At 37.6% G+C, this 20,160-nt stretch overlaps 1 long non-coding RNA gene across 1 annotated transcript in view; it reads left to right on the top strand.

Moving 5' to 3' along the window:
* The window catches only part of LOC149134043 (uncharacterized), a 104,228-nt gene that overhangs the window by 68,190 nt on the left and 15,878 nt on the right, over window positions 1-20,160 (top strand). Inside the window, exon 3 of the long non-coding RNA XR_016243106.1 lies at window positions 4,509-4,645. This is a non-coding gene — a long non-coding RNA (uncharacterized LOC149134043). The remainder of the gene's footprint in view (window positions 1-4,508; window positions 4,646-20,160) is intronic.

Raw genomic sequence — 20,160 nt, 5'->3', positions numbered from 1 at the left:
AGTTATAATAGATGGCAGTCTCGGCACTTTTCACATATCTGTAATTTTTCAGATTAACACCCGCACGATTACCCAACCCTAATCCTAACACTAACCCTAACACTAACCCTAAACCCTAACCCTGACCCTAAAAACCGTAACCGTAACATTAATCCTAAACCCTAACCCTGACCCCCTAGTGAAAATCTTGGTAAATTTACAAAACATTGACGAACATGAGTTATATTTTACTGAATGATTGTGTACTTGCACGTGTATGCTTTTGAGAGAGCGAGAGAGGAAGAGGTAGAGAGGGGGAGAGAAAGGAATAGGGGTAGTTAAAAGTTTTCTTATGACTGCTTCTCTTCACTGCCTATTACTTCATTAGAAATCTAAGGATGCACATAATCACATAATAGAGAAAAATGAAACAAATATGGACGACTTGCTCCGAAACACCACCGAGTGGGGAACACTTCTCAAAAATAACCTGCAGTTGTTTCCTTCAAAATTCTTACATGCTTGAAATGTACATACATCAAGGTACATTTGTACAAAATTTCATGAAAAAATATTCATTTTCCTGGAAGTTAAGGGGAATTTAAGTGGAATTTCCGAATATTGTACCCCACCCCCTTCCAAAACACTTTCACCGAAAATTTTTGTATATTTGGAATCTACATAATAAATAATATATGCATAGAAAATTTCATTAAAAAATATTCATTTTTATGAAAGTTATGACCTTCCCAAAGTTGGGGGATACAACTCTGTAGTTATGCCATCAATGTTTTGTAAAATATCACGATCTGAATGATTGTATTTACTTCCTCTCTCGCTCTCTCAAACGTATACACATACGTTTGAGAGAGCGAGAGAGGAAGAGGGGGAGAAATGAATAGAGATTGAGAGCAATGTGTATGTTGTTGTCACATGTCATGTATGTGTGGTTGTGTGTGTTTTTACGTATCTATGTTATGAAAAATAGGTAAAGAATACTGAGATGAAAGTTTAATCTATGACGTTGTATGTATCACTTTCTCTCCCTCTTTTACTCCCTATATTTTTATGTTGAGCGCGTGTGTAAGAATGGCGTTCCAGGTAGCAGGGATGAAATATAAAAGTTGCTAGAAACAACAGCCAAATCTCCCTTAAATCACACAAAGTAAACGGAATTTAAAAAAATCTAATTACTGCACTGGAAAGTTCAGATCGAGAAAATTCCATTGATGTAAACATTTTTACGAAAAAGTGGAAAATGTGGATTTCTATAAACATTCAAAAAGGCTTCACACAAACACACAATTTCAGATTTATATATTAAGATATACATATCTATCTATATATATATATATACATATATATATATATATATATATACATATATATATGTATATATATATATATGTATATATATATATATATATATATATATATATATATATATATATATATATATACACATGTAAGGGACGAGCGTGCGAACTCATAAAAGGAGAAATGGTGACGAATGGAAAAACAGGACTCCTTTTATTTAAACGCGTCGCACGGTCGAACACAAAATTATATATCGGTGGATGATATACATGATATGTTATACGTCGATAACATAGATGACCAGTAATGAAAGACCACAACCGTATAAGATGAATAACAGAGATATTTATTGTAGCATTAAAGATGTATGTCTGTGTGTGAGTGTGAATGCGACATATAAGAACATAATCAAAGACAGGCCATCGTACAAAGAAAAGTGTGTATGTGAGTGATACATGTGTGTATGTGAAATATTACAGCAGAGAGAAAGAGAGTCAGTAACATGTGAGCAATTATACCAGGTCTTTAGTACACTAAGGGAAAGTTCTGTATGTGAAAGTGAGGAGAGGCTGAGTGTGGCAGTGCTGATCACTAGTTGTGATGTCGTGGCATCGATGCCGGGCCGTGATTCTTGTTATACAGATGTTCATCGCTGGCTGAGAATTTCTTGTCTGTTTAAGAACTCTTGTCTGTTTATTTACCGTGGTGAAGCTGAGTCACCTAACAGAATCGAAGAGAGAGATGTGCCGCGGAGTTTGGTGTGGTGTACATAGTAAATCGTGTTGACGCTGGTAGCGTAGAGGCTGCTTGGTAGGTGCTGGTTAGTAGTCGTAGACTCTTGTTGCTGATATGGCGACGGCGGAGGTCATCGTGGCTGGACGAAGCTGCTGAAGTGGACGCTGGCTGCTGCTGCTGTCGTGTGGTACACGGAACAGTTCTCAAAGAGAAACTGGACCGAGACCAATTTGGCTGCCGAGTTAAAGCTATTTATAACAAATTATTGGCTCACCAGATGGTAGAAATATACTCTATCACGTGACCTTATTAGGGGCCGTGATTGGTCAGTTTGTGTTCTGGCGGGAACGGTTCGAAGAAGTTGCCGATTCGAATAATGATCAGTCACGTGATGGACAAGGAATGGGTTCTCTACTACGCTCGCATTTATTTATATTTAAATGAGAAGAATGGCGATAGCAGTTTGTATCTAATGGCGGGAGGTAGTTTCACTACATACATATACATATCTATCTATACACACACACACACACACATATATATATATACACATACATATATATATATATATATATATATATATACTCTTTACTCTTTTACTCTTATACTTGTTTCAGTCATTTGACTGCAGCCATGCTGGGGCACTGCCTTTAGTCAAGCAAATCAACCCCAGGACTTATTCTATCGGTCTCTTTTGTCGAACCGCTAGGTTACGGGGACGTAAACACACCAGCATCGGTTGTCAATCGATGTTGGGGGGGGACAAACACAGACACACAAACACACACACATATATATATACATATATACGGCGGGCTTCTTTCAGTCTCCATTTACCAAATCCACTCACAAGGCTTTGGTTGGCCTGAGGCTATAGTAGAAGATACTTGCTCCAGGTGCCACGCAGGAGGGCTGAACCTGGTACCATGTGGTTGGTAAGCAAGCTACTTACCACACAGCCACTCTTGCGCCTATATATATATATATATATATATATATATATATATATATATATTGATAGAAACGATAGCAAGTGAAAGAGACCTCGATATTAGAGGAATTTATGTGTGTGATTCAAGCGAGGGTGGTTTAGTATATACTAAACCACCCTCACTTGAAACACACCACACACACACACATACATACATATATATATATATATATATATATATATATATATATATATATATATATATATATATAGTAAAAGGTTTAGATTTAGATTCAAAATTGAATATGGTACTTATGTTTAGGTACCAGAATATAGTATGGTATGGTATTATACAAAAACCATTCCAAAAATGAGGTGATCAAAAAAATCAAAATAAGCAACACAGATTTTAAAGATGATTGCAGTACGCACGTTTCATGCTACTCCATTTATTTAAGTAATGCGAGCATTACATTAAATGCAATATGTAGAGCAATCTTCAGCTGCACGAAAATGCAGAAAATTACAGTAGAATAGACATATTATAATTGTGGCAACATTTCAAATCCAAGTGAGAAGAAGAATACATAAAAATCCATCTTGACATAGCCAAGGCTATCAGGCTAGTAATTGGTTCTAGGCAGAAATTCTAACTGTCTCTTATCTAGTAGTTATAGTATAAGGGACAATCACTTCTTTCCTTAGAAGTGATTGTCCCTTATACTTCTAAGGAAAGAAGTGATTGTCCCTTATACTTCTAAGGAAAGAAGTGATTGTCCCTTATACTATAACTACTAGATAAGAGACAGTTAGAATTTCTGCCTAGAACCAATTACTAGCCTGATAGCCTTGGCTATGTCAAGATGGATTTTTATGTATTCTTCTTCTCACTTGGATTTGAAATGTTGCCACAATTATAATATGTCTATTCTACTGTAATTTTCTGCATTTTCGTGCAGCTGAAGATTGCTCTACATATTGCATTTAATGTAATGCTCGCATTACTTAAATAAATGGAGTAGCAGGAAACGTGCGTACTGCAATCATCTTTAAAATCCGTGTTGCTTATTTTGATTTTTTACATATACATATATATATGTATATGATATGTATATATATATATATATATATATATATATATATATATATATATATATATATATATATATATATATATATATGAGAAAGCTTGAAATCACGTGATATAGGAATATCTGTGATCTTCATTTACAACTTTCAGCCACAATGGTAAGTTAAATTTTGCTCATCCCTCGATTTTCCTCAGCCTTTTGTATTTTCGGTGAAACAGGCGTTTATTTGAGTATTTTTCAACTCTTATTGCTAGCAACACTGGTACTTCATGTACCCTCAAATATAATTAATAATTAATTATAAATTTCTAAATTTTGGCTTTGATGCTTGCTGGCCACTTATTTTATTATCATTATTATTTGTTGATAATAATAATAATATCTTTATTTATTTATGTACAATTATAGACTAATATCGTTTGTATTTGTCACTGGTCTTTCAACAATTTTAACAGGTATAAAAGCGAGAATAAATTTAACCCTTGGCTAACAGTGAGGCCTACTAATCAGAACTAAGGAAAATATCTCAAAGCTCAAAGTCCTGTGATACAGGGATAACTGTGATCCTCATTTGCAACTTCCAAATGCAATGGTAAGTTAAATTTTGCTCATCCGTTGATTTTTGCAGCTTGTATTTTCCATGAAATGGTGCCTTATTTAAATATATTTTTACTCTTATTTCTAGCAATGCTAGTACTTCATATACCATCATCATCATCATCGTCATCATCCGTTTTCCATGCTAGCATGGGTTGGACGGTTTGACTGGAGTCTGAGAAGCCAGGAGGCTGCACTAGGCTCCAGTCTGATCAGGTAGTGTTCCTACACCTGGATGCCCTTCCTAACACTCAACTACTCCGTGAGTGTAGTGGGTGCTTTTTACACGCCACTGGCACAGGGGCCAGAGGAGACTGGCAATGGCCACGATCAGTTGGTGCTTTTTACATGCTACCGGCACGGAGGCCAGTCAAGGTGGCGCTGGCATCGGCCATGTTCAGATGGTGTTTTTTATGTGCCACAGGCACGGGTATCACAACTACTATTTCCATTTGATTTTCATTTTGATGTTGATGTACTTGACTCAAAAGGTCTCCTCAAGCACAACAGGTCGCCCTATGATCCAAGGTACTTTTGAATGGGCTGGAGCTGGTTATGTCAAACTCACTTTATTAGCCAGGTCTTTGCAGTCACAGTACATATATATATATATATATCATCATCATCATCATCATCGTTTAACGTCCGCTTTCTATGCTAGCATGGGTTTGGTGAAACCGGATGGCAACACCCGGCTCCAATCTAATTTGGCAGAGTTTCTACAGCTGGATGCCCTTCCTAACGCCAACCACTCAGAGAGTGTAGTGGGTGCTTTTACGTGTCACCCGCACAAGGGCCAGTCAGGCGGTACTGGCAATGGCCACGCTCAAAATGGTGTCTTTTATGTGCCACCCGCACAAGAGCCAGTCCAGGGGCACTGGGAACGATCTCGCTCGAAAATCCTATGAAAGCCAGTCAGGCGGTACTGGCAACGGTCACGCTCAAAATGGTGCATCCCATGTGCCACCCGCACAAGAGCCAGTCCAGAGACACTGGCAATGATCTCAATTGGCTTGCCGGGTCTTCTCACGCACAGCACATTTCCAAAGGTCTCGGTCAGTAGTCATCGCCTCGGTGAGGCCCAATGTTCAAAGGTCTTGCCTCAACACCTCAGCCCAGGTCTTCCTGGGCCTACCTCTTCCACGGGTTCCCTCAACTGTTAGGGTGTGGCACTTTTTCACGCAGCTATCCTCGTCCATTCTCGCCACATGTCCATACCAGCGCAATCGTCTCTCTTGCACACCACAACTGTTTTCTAAAGACTGCAAACAAACAGGAAACAACTTCTATCTCATTCCAGGGTGAAAAACTAGAGGTAGTCGATAGCTTCCGCTATCTGGGCGACCAAGTTAGTAGTGGGGGTGGGTGCGCTGAAAGTGTAGCTGCTAGAATAAGAATAGCCTGGGCAAAGTTTAGAGAGCTCTTACCCCTGCTGGCGACAAAGGGACTCTCACTCAGAGTAAAAGGCAGACTGTATGACGCATGCGTACGAACAACCATGCTACATGGCAGTGAAACATGGGCTGTAACTGCTGAGGACATACGTAAGCTCGCAAGGAATGAAGCCAGTATGCTCCGTTGGATGTGTAATGTCAATGTGAATACCCGTCAGAGTGTAAGTATCTTGAGAGAAAAGCTGAACATTAGAAGCATCAGTTGTGGCGTGCAAGAGAGACGATTGCGCTGGTATGGACATGTGGTGAGAATGGAGGAGGATAGCTGCGTGAAAAAGTGCCACACCCTAACAGTTGAGGGAACCCGTGGAAGAGGTAGGCCCAGGAAGACCTGGGCTGAGGTGGTGAGGCAAGACCTTCGTACATTGGGCCTCACCGAGGCGATGACTACGGACCGAGACCTTTGGAAATGGGCTGTGCGTGAGAAGACCCGGCAAGCCAAGTAAGATCGTTGCCAGTGCCCCTGGACTGGTTCTTGTGCGGGTGGCACATGAGATGCACCATTTTGAGCGTGGCCGTTGCCAGTACCGCCTGACTGGCTCCTGTAGAATTTTCGAGCGAGATCGTTGCCAGTGCCCCTGGACTGGCTTGTGCGGGTGGCACATAAAAGACACCATTTCGAGCGTGGCCGTTTTCGTGCGGGTGACACGTAAAAGCACCCACTACACTCTCTGAGTGGTTGGCGTTAGGAAGGGCATCCAGCTGTAGAAACTCTGCCAAATCAGACTGGAGCCTGGTGTTGCCATCCGGTTTCACCAGTCCTCAGTCAAATCGTCCAACCCATGCTAGCATGGAAAGCGGACGTTAAACGATGATGATGATGATGATGATGATACTTACACTCTGACAGGTATGCACACTGACATTACACATCCAGCAGAGCATACTGGCTTCATTCCTTGCGAGCTTACGCATGTCCTCATTAGTCACAGCCCATGTTTCACTGCCATGTAGCAAGGCTGTTCGTACACATGCGTCATGCAGTCTGCCTTTTACTCTGAGTGAGAGTCCCTTTGTCGCCAGCAGGGGTAAGAGCTCTCTAAACTTTGCCCAGGCTATTCTTATTCTAGCAGCTACACTTTCAGCGCACCCACCCCCACTACTAACTTGGTCACCCAGATAGCGGAAGCTATCGACTACCTCTAGTAGTGCAAGGTCATCAGCATAGAGGAGCTCCCAGGGGCAACCTGTCTTGAATTCCTCAGTGATCGTCTGGAGGACTATGATAGATAGGAGGGGGCTGAGGACGGAACCTTGGTGGACACCTACCTCTACCCGAAATTCATTATTGTACTCATTTCCAACCCTCACCTTAGTGGCAGCATCTCTGTACATGGCTCGCACAGCTCTCACGAACCATTCTTCTATCCCAAGTTTCCTCATTGACCACCAGATAAGGGATCGGGGGACCCTGTCAAAGGCTTTCTCCATGTCAATGAAGGCCAGGTACAGAGGTTTATCTTTGGCTAGGTATTTCTCCTGCAGCTGTCTCACTAGAAATATGGCATCAGTGGTGCTTTTACCTGGCACGAACCCAAACTGCATCTCATCTAAATTGATTCGCTCCCTAATTAGTTGGGCTATGACCCTCTCCGTAACTTTCATAACCTGATCTAACAGCTTGATGCCTCTGTAATTATTTGTATCTAAAGCGTCACCTTTACCTTTATAGCAGTTGACTATGGTGCTGCTACACCAGTCATTGGGTATGACTCCTTCGTGTATCACCTGGTTCGTAATACGGGTGACTAGGCTGTCGCCAACACTGCCAGATATTTTGAGCACCTCTGCAGTGATTCCTGATGGGCCGCGGGCTTTCCCTGTCTTCATACTCTTAATTGCTTTATCTATATATATATATATATATATATATATATATAGGTGAGAAAATTGGTATGTGAAAGCACGTGGTTGGATGTATAAAAGATAAACAAGAGTGAAAAAACTACAGAAGGCTTGTGTTACATGGTTAAAGTATATATTTAAAATATGTCAGAAAAATTTTATAAAATTTTTTTGGTATATAAACATTGTATTTAGAGAAATTACCCGTTTCGTGTTGTCTTTTCAAATTTCTCTACTTCATGGTAACATGTCTTCGCTCCCGTGTGTAAATAAAAGAGTCTTTTATTTACACACGGGAGTGAAGACATGTTACCATGAAGTAGAGATATTTGAAAAGACAACATGAAACCGGTAATTTCTCCAAATACAATGTTTATATACCAAAAAAATTTTATAACATTTTTCTGACATATTTTAAATATATACTTTAACCATGTAACACAAGCCTTCTGTAGTTTTTTCACTCTTGTTTACTTTTTATATATATATATATATATATAAGCATAGTAGAGTTAGAGGTTGGAATACTAGGGAATAATAGTATCCATTATACTACAGGTATAATTACCTATGTTAACCCTGGACATACATATGTAAGCACATTATGCTCATAGATTACAGGTATTGACAAAGATAAACATGAGCTTATCATGAATCAAATTGAAAGTAAACAGAAAATGGAGATATATTGATCAACAACAATTGACTTTATTATTTTTTGATTCAATACAAATAGACTGTATCCCATCTAAATCTATTTGTATTGAATTAAAAAATAACAATTGATGTAAGTCAATCGTTGTTGATCAATATTTTTCCATTTTCTGTTTACTTTAAATCTTACATAAATACATATATATATATATATATATATATATATATATATATATATATATATATATATTTATGTGTATTTCTTCTATCTTAATGAATAAAAATTCTTCTGATAGAATAAATGGGTTAATAGAAACCAATGTAGCAAAGAACACAAAATAACTGTGGTTAGCTCCTGTTTTTAAGGCAGGAACTCCTTGAAATTTTGGGTATAATCGGTCATAATGTCTTACGTTTAAGATGATTCCCATGCTTTCCCTGATGAGAAGGTTACAATTTTAATATCAAAGATCCCTATGGATCACACAGGTTGTAATCCTTTGAAACATATGTAGGAATAAAGTATGCAATTATAACATGCGTTTTCTCCAATCCTTAAATTCTTATATATATATATATATATATATATATATATATATATATATATATATATATATATATATATATATATATATATATGTATGTATGTATGTATATATTTATATGAGTGAGTGAACAAATGAAAGAAGGGCACTCAACCAATTTATTGGTAGTTACATGTATGGATCAAAACAAGAGCTCAAACCATCCCCAAAGTCTATAAAGGTTTTTTCCCCCTCCGATTAAGGGGAAATAACTTGTCCTCATTAACATTTTTTGTATTCCTCAAATTCTCAGTGTTACCTCACGTCTGTGACGTAGTTATTTTAAAATTTTGTATTCATATATAACCTTATATAAAATTGTGTTGTAATATACAGGGTGTTCAAAAAGTCTCTCCGCAGTAAGTATTTTATTGCAAAATAAATATTTACAAGATGGAATACGACTACGAAAGACTATATTAGACTTTACAAGACTTAAAAAACTTTATATGAGGTCTTGAAAGTATCATCCTGCATTTTCAATACATAAAATTTCATTTCTTTTTTACTGCTGTCTGAGCACTTCCTAGGCTGATTTCCATTTTCTGTGACAATTTGCGTAAGGACATTGACGGGCTTGCCAACATTTTATCAGAAATATTGGAGAGTGTTTCATCTGGAAGAACAGTAGGCCTACTGCTTCTTGCTGCATCTTCCGCTGAGCCTGTGTTTCTAAATTTTCTTACCAAATCCCGCACAGTGTCATGATGTGGAACAACAGTATTTGGAAAAGTTTCACTGGACTTCTGTTTCACAGTATCCGTGTATTTTTTCCAGCACCAAACACCCATTCAACTAAAAATGTATGTTCTTCAATGGTTAGCATGTCAACATGCTGAAGGGTACACAATAACTGAGGGACAATGGCTGACACCTGGCTGCCCACGCAGTGATAGCCAAGTTGCGCAGGCACAAGATGAAAAAATTCACTGTGGAGAGACCTTTTGAACACTCTGTGTGTATACACACATATATATATATATATATACATACATATATATATATATATATATATATATATATATATATATATATATATATATATATATATATATATACACATTCTTTTATTCTTATATTTGTTTCGGTCATGTGACTGTGGCCATGCTGGAGCAGCGCCTTTAGTCGAACAAATATACTCCAGGACTTTTTCTTTGTAAGCCTAGTACTTATTCTATCGGTCTTTTTTGTCAAACCGCTGATATATATATATATATATATATATATATATATATATATATAATATAAATTAATGATTTTACCAAGTAGATCGGTACGTTAAAATAACCTTTTTCGGTAAAATTATACAAATATTCTATAATTATAAACATAGTCATAATTAGGGGTCAGCTAATTGCTTTGCCACGCACCCAATTTAGAAATAGGAGCTAAAATTCCTTTTCTACTACCGTAAAAGTTCTCCCAAACAGTGTGGGAGAACTTTAACGATAGTTGAAAAGGAATTTTAGCTCCTATTTCTAAATTCAGTGGTGGCGAAGCAATTAGCTGACCCCTAATTATAATTATGTTTATAATTATAGAATATTTATATAATATATATATATATATATATATATATATATATATATATCTAAATGATATATATATATATATATATATATATATATATATATACATATATATATAAGTCATATCATTATCACCATCATTGTTTAACATCCATTTTCCATGCTAGCATGGGTTTGATGGTGATATATATATATATATATACACACATATATAATTTAGAGTAAAGAACCGCAATCCTTGAACTCATCCATGAAAATCCACAGTCACATATAAAAAGATTTAATAAGTAAATACACTAAAAAGATCTATAATAAAAATACAAAGTAATGAATATTAAACTAATAAAATGACTACACATGTTTCATAACCACATTTTCAAATAAAAAATAAAATAAAAATCAAATCAATTCAAAATAAATCGATCGAAAATCAATTCTATTCAAAAATATAGCTAATCTTCGGATCAAAATACAATAATAATAATAATAAAATGAATGTATATATATCAACTAACAATAAATAACAAATGAATTTATATAAAAATATTTAATTTACCAATAAATAAAAGAAAAACATTTAACAATATTATTGAAAATAAATGCAATACTTATCTTATCGAAGCTTTAATTTAAACTAAAATTTAAACATTATACTATGAACTAAGCATTAATTAGAATATCAATTAACAAAAACAAATGAATTTCTTTAAAAAATACTTAAGTTAATAGTATAATGTTTAAAATTTTAGTTTAAATTAAACTTCGTTAAGATAAGTATTGCATTTATTTTCAGTAATATTGTTAAATGTTTTTCTGTTATTTATTGGTAAAATAAGTATTTTTATAGAAATTCATTTGTTTTTGTGAGTTGATATTCTAATTAACGCTAAGTTAATAGTATAACGTTTAAATTTTAATTTAAACTAAAGCTTCGATAAGATAAGTATTGCATTTATTTTCAATAATATTGTTAAATGTTTGCTCAAAATATCTGGCAGTGTCGGCTATAGCCTAGTCACCCATATAGTTAATCAGGTGATACATGAAGGAGTCATACCCAATGACTGGTGTAGCAGCACCATAGTCAACTGCTACAAAGGTAAAGGTGACACTTTAGACACAAACAATTACAGAGGTATCAAGTTGTTGGACCAGGTAATGAAGGTCACAGAGAGGGTCATAGCCCAACAAATTAAGGAGAGAGTCAGTTTAGATGAGATGCAGTTTGGATTCATGCCAGGGAAAAGCACCACTGATACTATATTTCTGGTAAGACAGCTGCAGGAGAAATACCTAGCCAAAGATAAACCTCTGTACCTGGCTTTTGTTGACATGGAAAAAGCCTTTGACAGGGTCCCTCGCTCCCTTATCTGGTGGTCAATGAGGAAACTAGGGATAGATGAGTGGTTAGTGAGAGCTGTGCGAGCCATGTACAGGGGTGCTGTCAGTAAGGTGAGGGTTGGCAACGAATACAGTGAAGAATCCCAGGTAGAGATAGGGGTCCACCAAGGTTCAGTCCTCAACCCCCTCCTATTTATCATAGTCCTCCAAGCAATAACACAGAAATTCAAGACTGGATGCCCCTGGGAGATCCTCTATGCTGATGACCTTGCCCTAATTACTGAGTCACTGTCAGAACTAGAGAAGAAGTTACAGATGTGGAAGTAAGGACTAGAATCGAAGGGCCTTAGAGTAAAAGACTTTGACAGGGTCCCCCGATCCTTTATCTGGTGGTCAATGAGGACACTTGGGATAGAAGAATGGTTAGTGAGAGCTGTGCGAGCCATGTACAGAGATGCCGTCAGTAAGGTGAGGGTTGGAAATGAGAACATTAATGAATTCCGGGTAGAGGTAGGGGTCCACCAAGGTTCTGTCCTCAGCCCCCTCCTATTTATCATAGTCCTCCAGGCGATCACAGAGGAATTCAAGACAGGTTGCTCCTTGGAGCTCCTCTATGCTGATGACCTTGCACTGATTGCTGAGTCACTATCAGAACTAGAGGAGAAGTTTCAGGTGTGGAAGCAGGGACTAGAATCGAAGGGCCTTAGAGTCAACCTAGCTAAAACCAAAGTCCTAATAAGTAGGAAGGTAGATAAAACACAAACCCCTTCAGGTAGATGGCTCTGCTCAATATGTAGAAAAGGTGTAGGTAGTAACTCTATAAGATGTACACAGTGCAAGCTATGGACACATAAGAGGTGCGGCAATATCAAAGGCAGGTTAACTAGGAAGTTAGTTTTTGTATGTAGCAGATGTTCAGGTGCAATAAACACTGTAAACAAACAGGAAACAACTTCTGTCTCATTCCAGGGAGAAAAAGTAGAGGTAGTTGATAGTTTCCGCTATCTGGGTGACCAAGTTAGTAGTGGGGGTTGAAACAAATAATGAATCGCTCAAATGTTGATGTGATATATCTTGACTTTGCAAAGGCCTTTGATAAGGTTGATCATGGGATGATATGTCACAAACTATGGAGACTCGGCATAACTGGGAAAATCAGAGGGTGGTTGCATGACTTCTTACAAGACAGAAGCCAAGCTATATCAGCCAACAGAGCCCTCTCCACAGAGACATTAATAATAAGTAGAGTGCCTCAGGGAACTGGCTCTTTCAGACATGCCATCAGTTACACAAATAGCCACAATTACTAGCTATGCTGATAACACAAACGTAGTACAAGCAGTCAAGGAACCTTCTGATGCTAATCTTCTACAGAAAAACCTAGATGCCATATATAAATGGGCTGAGGACAACAATATGCAAATTCCAAGCCCTCTGCAACCAGCTAATTGGTGCTCAGAAGTCACAACAACAATATTTTGATCAAAAGGAGCGGAAATCCTAGAATCACATATGGTGCATGATCTTGGGATTGATGTAAACAACAATGCCTCGTTTCACATGTGTATCACCAAGATGGTGGTAGTGTGCAGGCGAATGGCTGGATGGATTCTGAGAACCTTCAGAACAACGTACCAGGAAACTATGCTGGTCCTCTGTTCACCTTACACTGTAGGATTAATAGCAGAACTTGAGGTGGTTCTGCAATACTACACGAAGAAGATTGCATCAATGGAACAGCTGAGCTACTGGGAGAGATTGAAAGAGCTATGACTCTACTCCCTGGAGCAAAGATGGGAGAAGTATGCAGTGATATATGTGTGGAAGATACTGGAGGGGCTGGCACCAAACTTTGGAATTGAGGGTTATACCAGACTTCAAAAAAGACATCACTGCACTGTTCCAAAAGTCCTAGCTGTTTCATCTAAGGTGAGGACCATGTACTGCAAGAGCTTGGGATCCAAGGGCTCACAGCTATTTAACACCTTGCCAAAACATCTGAGAGATCTCCATGGAGTAGGAGTAGATGTTTTCAAGAAACAACTTGACCTCTTACTATCCAAGATTGCAGATGAACCAATATCAAGGCAGAAAACTCGAAAGAGGGCTGTGGTATTGAACTCCCTCCTTCACCAAAAGCCAATCCCATAGAATTGGCCAATTAACAGGTGATTGCACTAGCAGCGCCCCAGCATGGCCACAGCCTCAATGCTGAAACATATAAAAGAATAAATTCATATTGCAATTAAACATGTTTCTTATAAATTGCCTTTATGTTCATAGAAATGTTGTGTATGCTTTTTGTACTGATTCTTTAGCCATCCAGTCAATTAAACAGCATTCTGAACAATAATTTTCCATATTTTCACATTTTAATGCCTGATATCTGCAAATAAAACATGTTTCTTTTTTAATACCAGCTCATTTTTGATTTAATGTCTTAACTACGTCAAATAATCCTCAATTTTAAGCATACACAGAAGCAGAATTACACCATTTTAGACTCCAATCCTATCACAAACTTACACTGTCCAATGGATGTGGGGGGATGTTTGCTAGTATGATGTATATGATGTATGTTATTCTTTTATTCTTTTACTTGTTTCAGTCATTTGACTGTGGCCATGCTGTGACACTGCCTTCAGTCAAGCAAATCGACCCCAGCATTTATCCTTTGTGAGCCTAGTACTTATTTCAAACAAATTTATTTCAATATGGCGTAAGACTGCCTCTGGCAGTAATTACAGCTTGAGAGGTATGGACTTGTACAAAGTTTGAATTGTTTCCAAAGGAATTTTTGTCCATTCTTCAGCTAAAACAGTCTCCAGTTCTTGTAGTGATGATGCTAGAGGATATCGACTCCTTACTTGTTCTTCTAAAATGCACCATAAATGTTCAATAACATTGAGATCTGGGGACTGGTGGCCAGAGAATGTTCCTCGTACCATTCAGTAACGACTTTAGCTGTGTGAATTGATGCATTATCATCCTGAAAGATTGCGTTTCCCTCTGGAAACAGTTCCACAACAATAGGATGAATTTGATCATATAAAATGCTTAAATAGTCTTGATTATTAATTCTACCATGAAGAAAATCCATTGGGCCGGTGGATTTCCAAGATGTTGCTCTGCCAGATCATCACAGATCCTCCTCCACATTTAACAGTTGGAAGAAGTCAATCTGGGTCAAATGCTTCTTTTGGCTGTCTCCACACAAATACGCAGCTGGTGGTCAGAAATAAGGTAAAGTATGACTCATCCACGAAAATAACATTCTTCCACTGCTCTAGGGACCAATTCTGTAGGTTTTTGCTCCATTCTAAATGCTTTACAATGTTTGTTTTTGAAAGTAGTGGTTTTCTGATTACAGCTCTCCCGTGAAATCTGGCTTTCTGCAGCTCCTGGCAAACAGTTTTTGTGGAAACTGGATTCTTGAGGTGGCCATTAAGTTCTGTAGTAATTTTAGGAGCTGTACTTTTGTGATCCTTTCTAACAATTCGGATAAGAGTCCAGCAGTCCCTATCTGAAAGTTTTGGTTTTTCTCCGGTGTTTTGTTTTGACGAGGTTTTTCCCTCTTTCTCAAAAGCTGTCATTAGTTTTGAGACAGTACTTCTTGATACACCAAACATTTTGGCTGTTTTCATTACGCTAGCATCTACCATACGAGCACCAACAATTTGACCTCTTTGAAAGTCCAATAGATCTGTCATTTTAATGAATTTTAATTACCTTTTTCTGATGATATCTGAAAAGAAACAGCAATTTTAGCAAAACATATTAAGCAACACAAATAATAAATCAAAAAACATAAAAATAAACAAGCTTTTGATGGTTTTATAGATATTTCAAAATTATGATGCTATGATGCTAGGTGTTTCCATTATTTTATCCAACCCCTGTGTATATATATTAGGGTGGAACAAAAAATGCAACTTTTGCCATTGGTAACCAAGAATCAATATTTTATTGTGAATTAGAGTTGAAAAAAAGGTGTATAAAGAACTTTATGGTTAGATATTTTTTTCAGGCTCTACAACTCAATTGAAAATTTTAAAACTTGTGATTTTTGGTTGAATTTTGGATTTCATGGATTATAATTCATATTTCTTTTTAGCAGAATGCAAAACAGTAAATATAGTATCCTTAAGGGGTAGCATACCCAGTTTTAATACAATTGACTAATTTCTTGAGGTTCTGCATTGACTATAAAGAGAATGGGAGTGTGAACTTCTCTTCAGTGCCAATGCAACATCTGTTGCCTGTAGACGTACGTAGTACATGTGTGAAGTTTTCTGCTTTAGGCCTTTGATCATGTTAAATTTAGTGTTGTTTACATTTAGTGATGACTCATAAGCCAATAACATGTCATGATATTGAATGCCCAATATTTGGTATTCTATATGATCTTAGTGAGTTAGTTTTGCCAACTTACAAGGATGTACTAAAATGTGTTTTATTTGAATGGGAAAAAGTAAAGAATGTAGTTAAGAAAGATCCTTCAATAATACAAATTGTCAAGATTGTAGCAGAAAAGATAATTCTTCTTTGGCAAAAGGCATCCATCTTTTGTGTTATGATAGAGTCAGTTAAACCAAAAATCTTAAACTTTTATCTAAACCAAGCATTACTAAAATTTGTGAAAAGTAGAAAAAAATGTGCCATCATTTCAAACAAAGTGTAATGTGTTTAAAAATAATGCACCAAAAGATTTATTTGACATTTCCTGTTGCAAGTGCAACTCCTTTAAAAACTGAAATTGCAGTAGAGACAAAAAAGTACCACAGAGAGAACAAGATTTTTTACAGGATCACTGGATAAATTGAAAAATGATCATTGGCAGAATAGGTCAAGCAGTATCTGAACAGAATGTTCAGTGGTTGATTATTTAGTTACATGGAATTATTTCGAATAAATTGGAAATGTTAAATATTTTTATCACCAAAATATGTCAAGAATCAAAAATTGTTTTACTTGTAATTTTATTTTAATGTTTGTGTAATCTAGACCTCATGTAATACCTAGTATTAAGAATAATAAAGAAAACAAAGTGGAAAAGTCTATTTATTTCACATAATTTCGAAGTTTCAAGTGCGTTGCAGAGCCTGAAGATATAAATTTTAGAGCTTGTGATTTTAACACTCTTGTTTTTAAAGGATTTTGCAAAAGAAAATCAATTTGTGACAATGAATGTTAAAAATAAAATGAGGAATGGCAAATGTGTTATGAACTGATTTTTAGCTCATTATTCAAAATTTCAAGTGGGCTGCAGAGTCTGAAGATATAAATTTAAGGACTTCTGATTTTAACATAGTTGTTTTTAAAAGATTTCGCAATAAAAAATATATTCTTGAAAAGATATTTCGAAAATCTGTGTAAAAAGTACCATTTTTGCTCAACCCTAATAAATATATAAATATATATATATATTTATATATATGATATATACACATTATATATACATATATGTGTATATATATATATATATATATATATATATATATATATATATATATATATATATATATATATATATATATATATATATATGATATATACACATTATATATACATATATGTATATGAAATATATATATATATTTATATATATGTATATGATATATACACATTATATATACATATATGTATATGAAATATATATATATATTTATATATATGTATATGATATATACACATTATATATACATATATGTATATGATATATATATATATATATTTATATATATATATATAATTAGAAATATAATATTTCTAAATCTCTCAGAGAGATTTAAGCAGTAGTGGAGCGATAAAGTTGTAGTATATTGTCAACTTAATGTGACAATCCTAATAAGGGAACACACTACTGCCGTTTAGCCCTAGGAAGCTGGACCGCTTCCTGTCGGCCTTGACACAATTACTGTGTCCTTAAGTTTGCGAAGGGGAGACAAGCTCCCCCACCCAGCCTAGCCAGCATTCAGGGACATGTTTCTGAGTCTTTGCTCGTCATCAGCCTGAAGTAGCTTGCCAATTCTCTTTATTACGATAATAAAATATCATACATAGATGGGACAATACAGGACACTACAAACATTTAAGAATTGTCATTTAGTGAGTCTTTTTAGCTTTTTTTTAAAAAAAATATACGTTTAAAAATATATATATTTAAAAATTTTTCTACAAAACTTTGAATATTTTCAATGGTTTACACCTAATTCCAGGGTACACCAGTCTACACCTTTGTATTTTTTCCAGGAAAGTTTTAAGTAGGGCCGCTCACTCGCAACTTCCTTCCTACTTCCTTCCATCTTTCCTCATATACTCTTCTAGACAGGTGTCTTCTCTCCAGCCCTATCTTGCTTTTCAGGTGGTACCTGAAATAGTATAGCATTCCAGGGCCGGAGATGAAGGTTCTTGTCTTCATACCTTGCATTCGAGTTCTCCATGCACACTCTTTCATAACTGCGACTGTACATAGGAAACAAGCCTCACCTTCCTTAGGTAGTCCGGCGGGCGGTGCATTCTTAATCACAGACTCAGCCGATAGCTGTACTCTTCCTAGGTGCGACAGCACGTGTTCGACGTAAATTGTCATCTCCGAAAGATGGGTGCACTGAACAAGAGCGTGCAGGATGGTTTCCTTCTCCTGCCCGCATCTTGGACATTCGGGTGGCACTGAAATCCCGTGCCTGGACAATTTCTCGTGGACAGGTAAAGCATTCCTGAAACACTGCCAATTCAGGGATCTTTGGTAATTATCCAAATACCCCGCCCTGAAAGTGTTCCGAAACAGGTTGGATAGCTGGTTCTCATCGAGCCCCAGTGTCTCTCCTAGCACGTCGTCACTTTTAAACTCTACCAACCCTTTGTAAAACACAGAGGTGGTATTCCCGCTGCCGGCCTTACCCGCCTTGTGGATTAGGTCAAGTGCCTGCCGGCATTCCTTTTGCCATTCAGTCGATTTCTGTCTTTTAATTAAACCGGGTTTAAATCCCTCTAGAGAGGCTGGTCGTGGAAAGAATTCCTCGGCGAGCAAATTCCACACCTGACCACCGTCCAGGTAAGACCAGAGATGCCTTAGTCTCAGTGCATATTTGCACATCAACAACCACGGCATCCCTAGGCCACCCTTTAACGGTTCCTGACAGCACACGGAGCGCCTCACAAGCGGCTTTCCCCTCCACAAAAAGCGGAAGAGAATCCGAACCAGCTTGTTTAGCCACAAATCAGGGCAGGGGACGACGGTGAGGCGGTAGGTGATAACTGACGCAATAAACGTCTGCACCACCTCCGCCCTTCCTTTCAGGGACAGCGCCCTTCCAGACCAAGTCCGGGATAGCGCTTCTACCCTGTTCGTCACCTCGCTCCAATTTTTCTCCGTCTGGGAGTCCGGACCAAACCAAACTCCGAGCAACTTAACAGGGCCATCCGTCCAGTGTCCAACAACACTGGACGTTATCGGCTTGCTGCTCCAGGTGCCGAGCCGCAAACCTACAGACTTGTCCATGTTAACTTTTGCCCCTGCCACCGTCTCGTATCTTCTGATTGCCTCTGCTACGCGAGGTAGCTGAGTCATCTTGGATACGGTGATGGTGACGTCATCCGCATACGCCGAAACACCTTTACCACATCCGATTTCATTAGTGGTGCTTCCCAACTTCTCCAACCTCCGCAGCAATGGCTCGAGAGACAGAACATACAGAAGCGGAGACAGGGGGCACCCTTGACGGACTGAACGCCTGATCTCAAACGGCTCCGACAGGTAACCGTTCACCTGAACCGTGGATTTGATGCCACCATAAATGGCCTTGATCCAACCGCGGAAATCCGGGCCTAGCCCAGCCGCCTCAGGGACTGCCGCCAGGTACCGATGATCAACCCTATCGAAGGCCTTACTTTGGTCTAAATGGACCAATGCCCCACCTTTACCGGAAACTTTCCCCACCCTGTCTAAGGTGTAGCGTAAGAGATGAAGATTGTCCTGGATCGACCTGCCAGGAATGGCACAAGTTTGCGCCCTCCCGACAAGCTTATCCGCGACAGCCGTCAACCTTTTTGCTAGCACCTTGGCCAAAATCTTTAACTCTACATTCAGTAGAGTTATGG

The sequence above is a fragment of the Octopus bimaculoides genome, chromosome 9, assembly GCF_046866305.1.
Source record: "Octopus bimaculoides isolate indiv1 chromosome 9, ASM4686630v1, whole genome shotgun sequence".
Lineage (NCBI taxonomy): Eukaryota > Metazoa > Mollusca > Cephalopoda > Octopoda > Octopodidae > Octopus > Octopus bimaculoides.
This window is presented reverse-complemented; position numbering and strand designations above follow the sequence as displayed.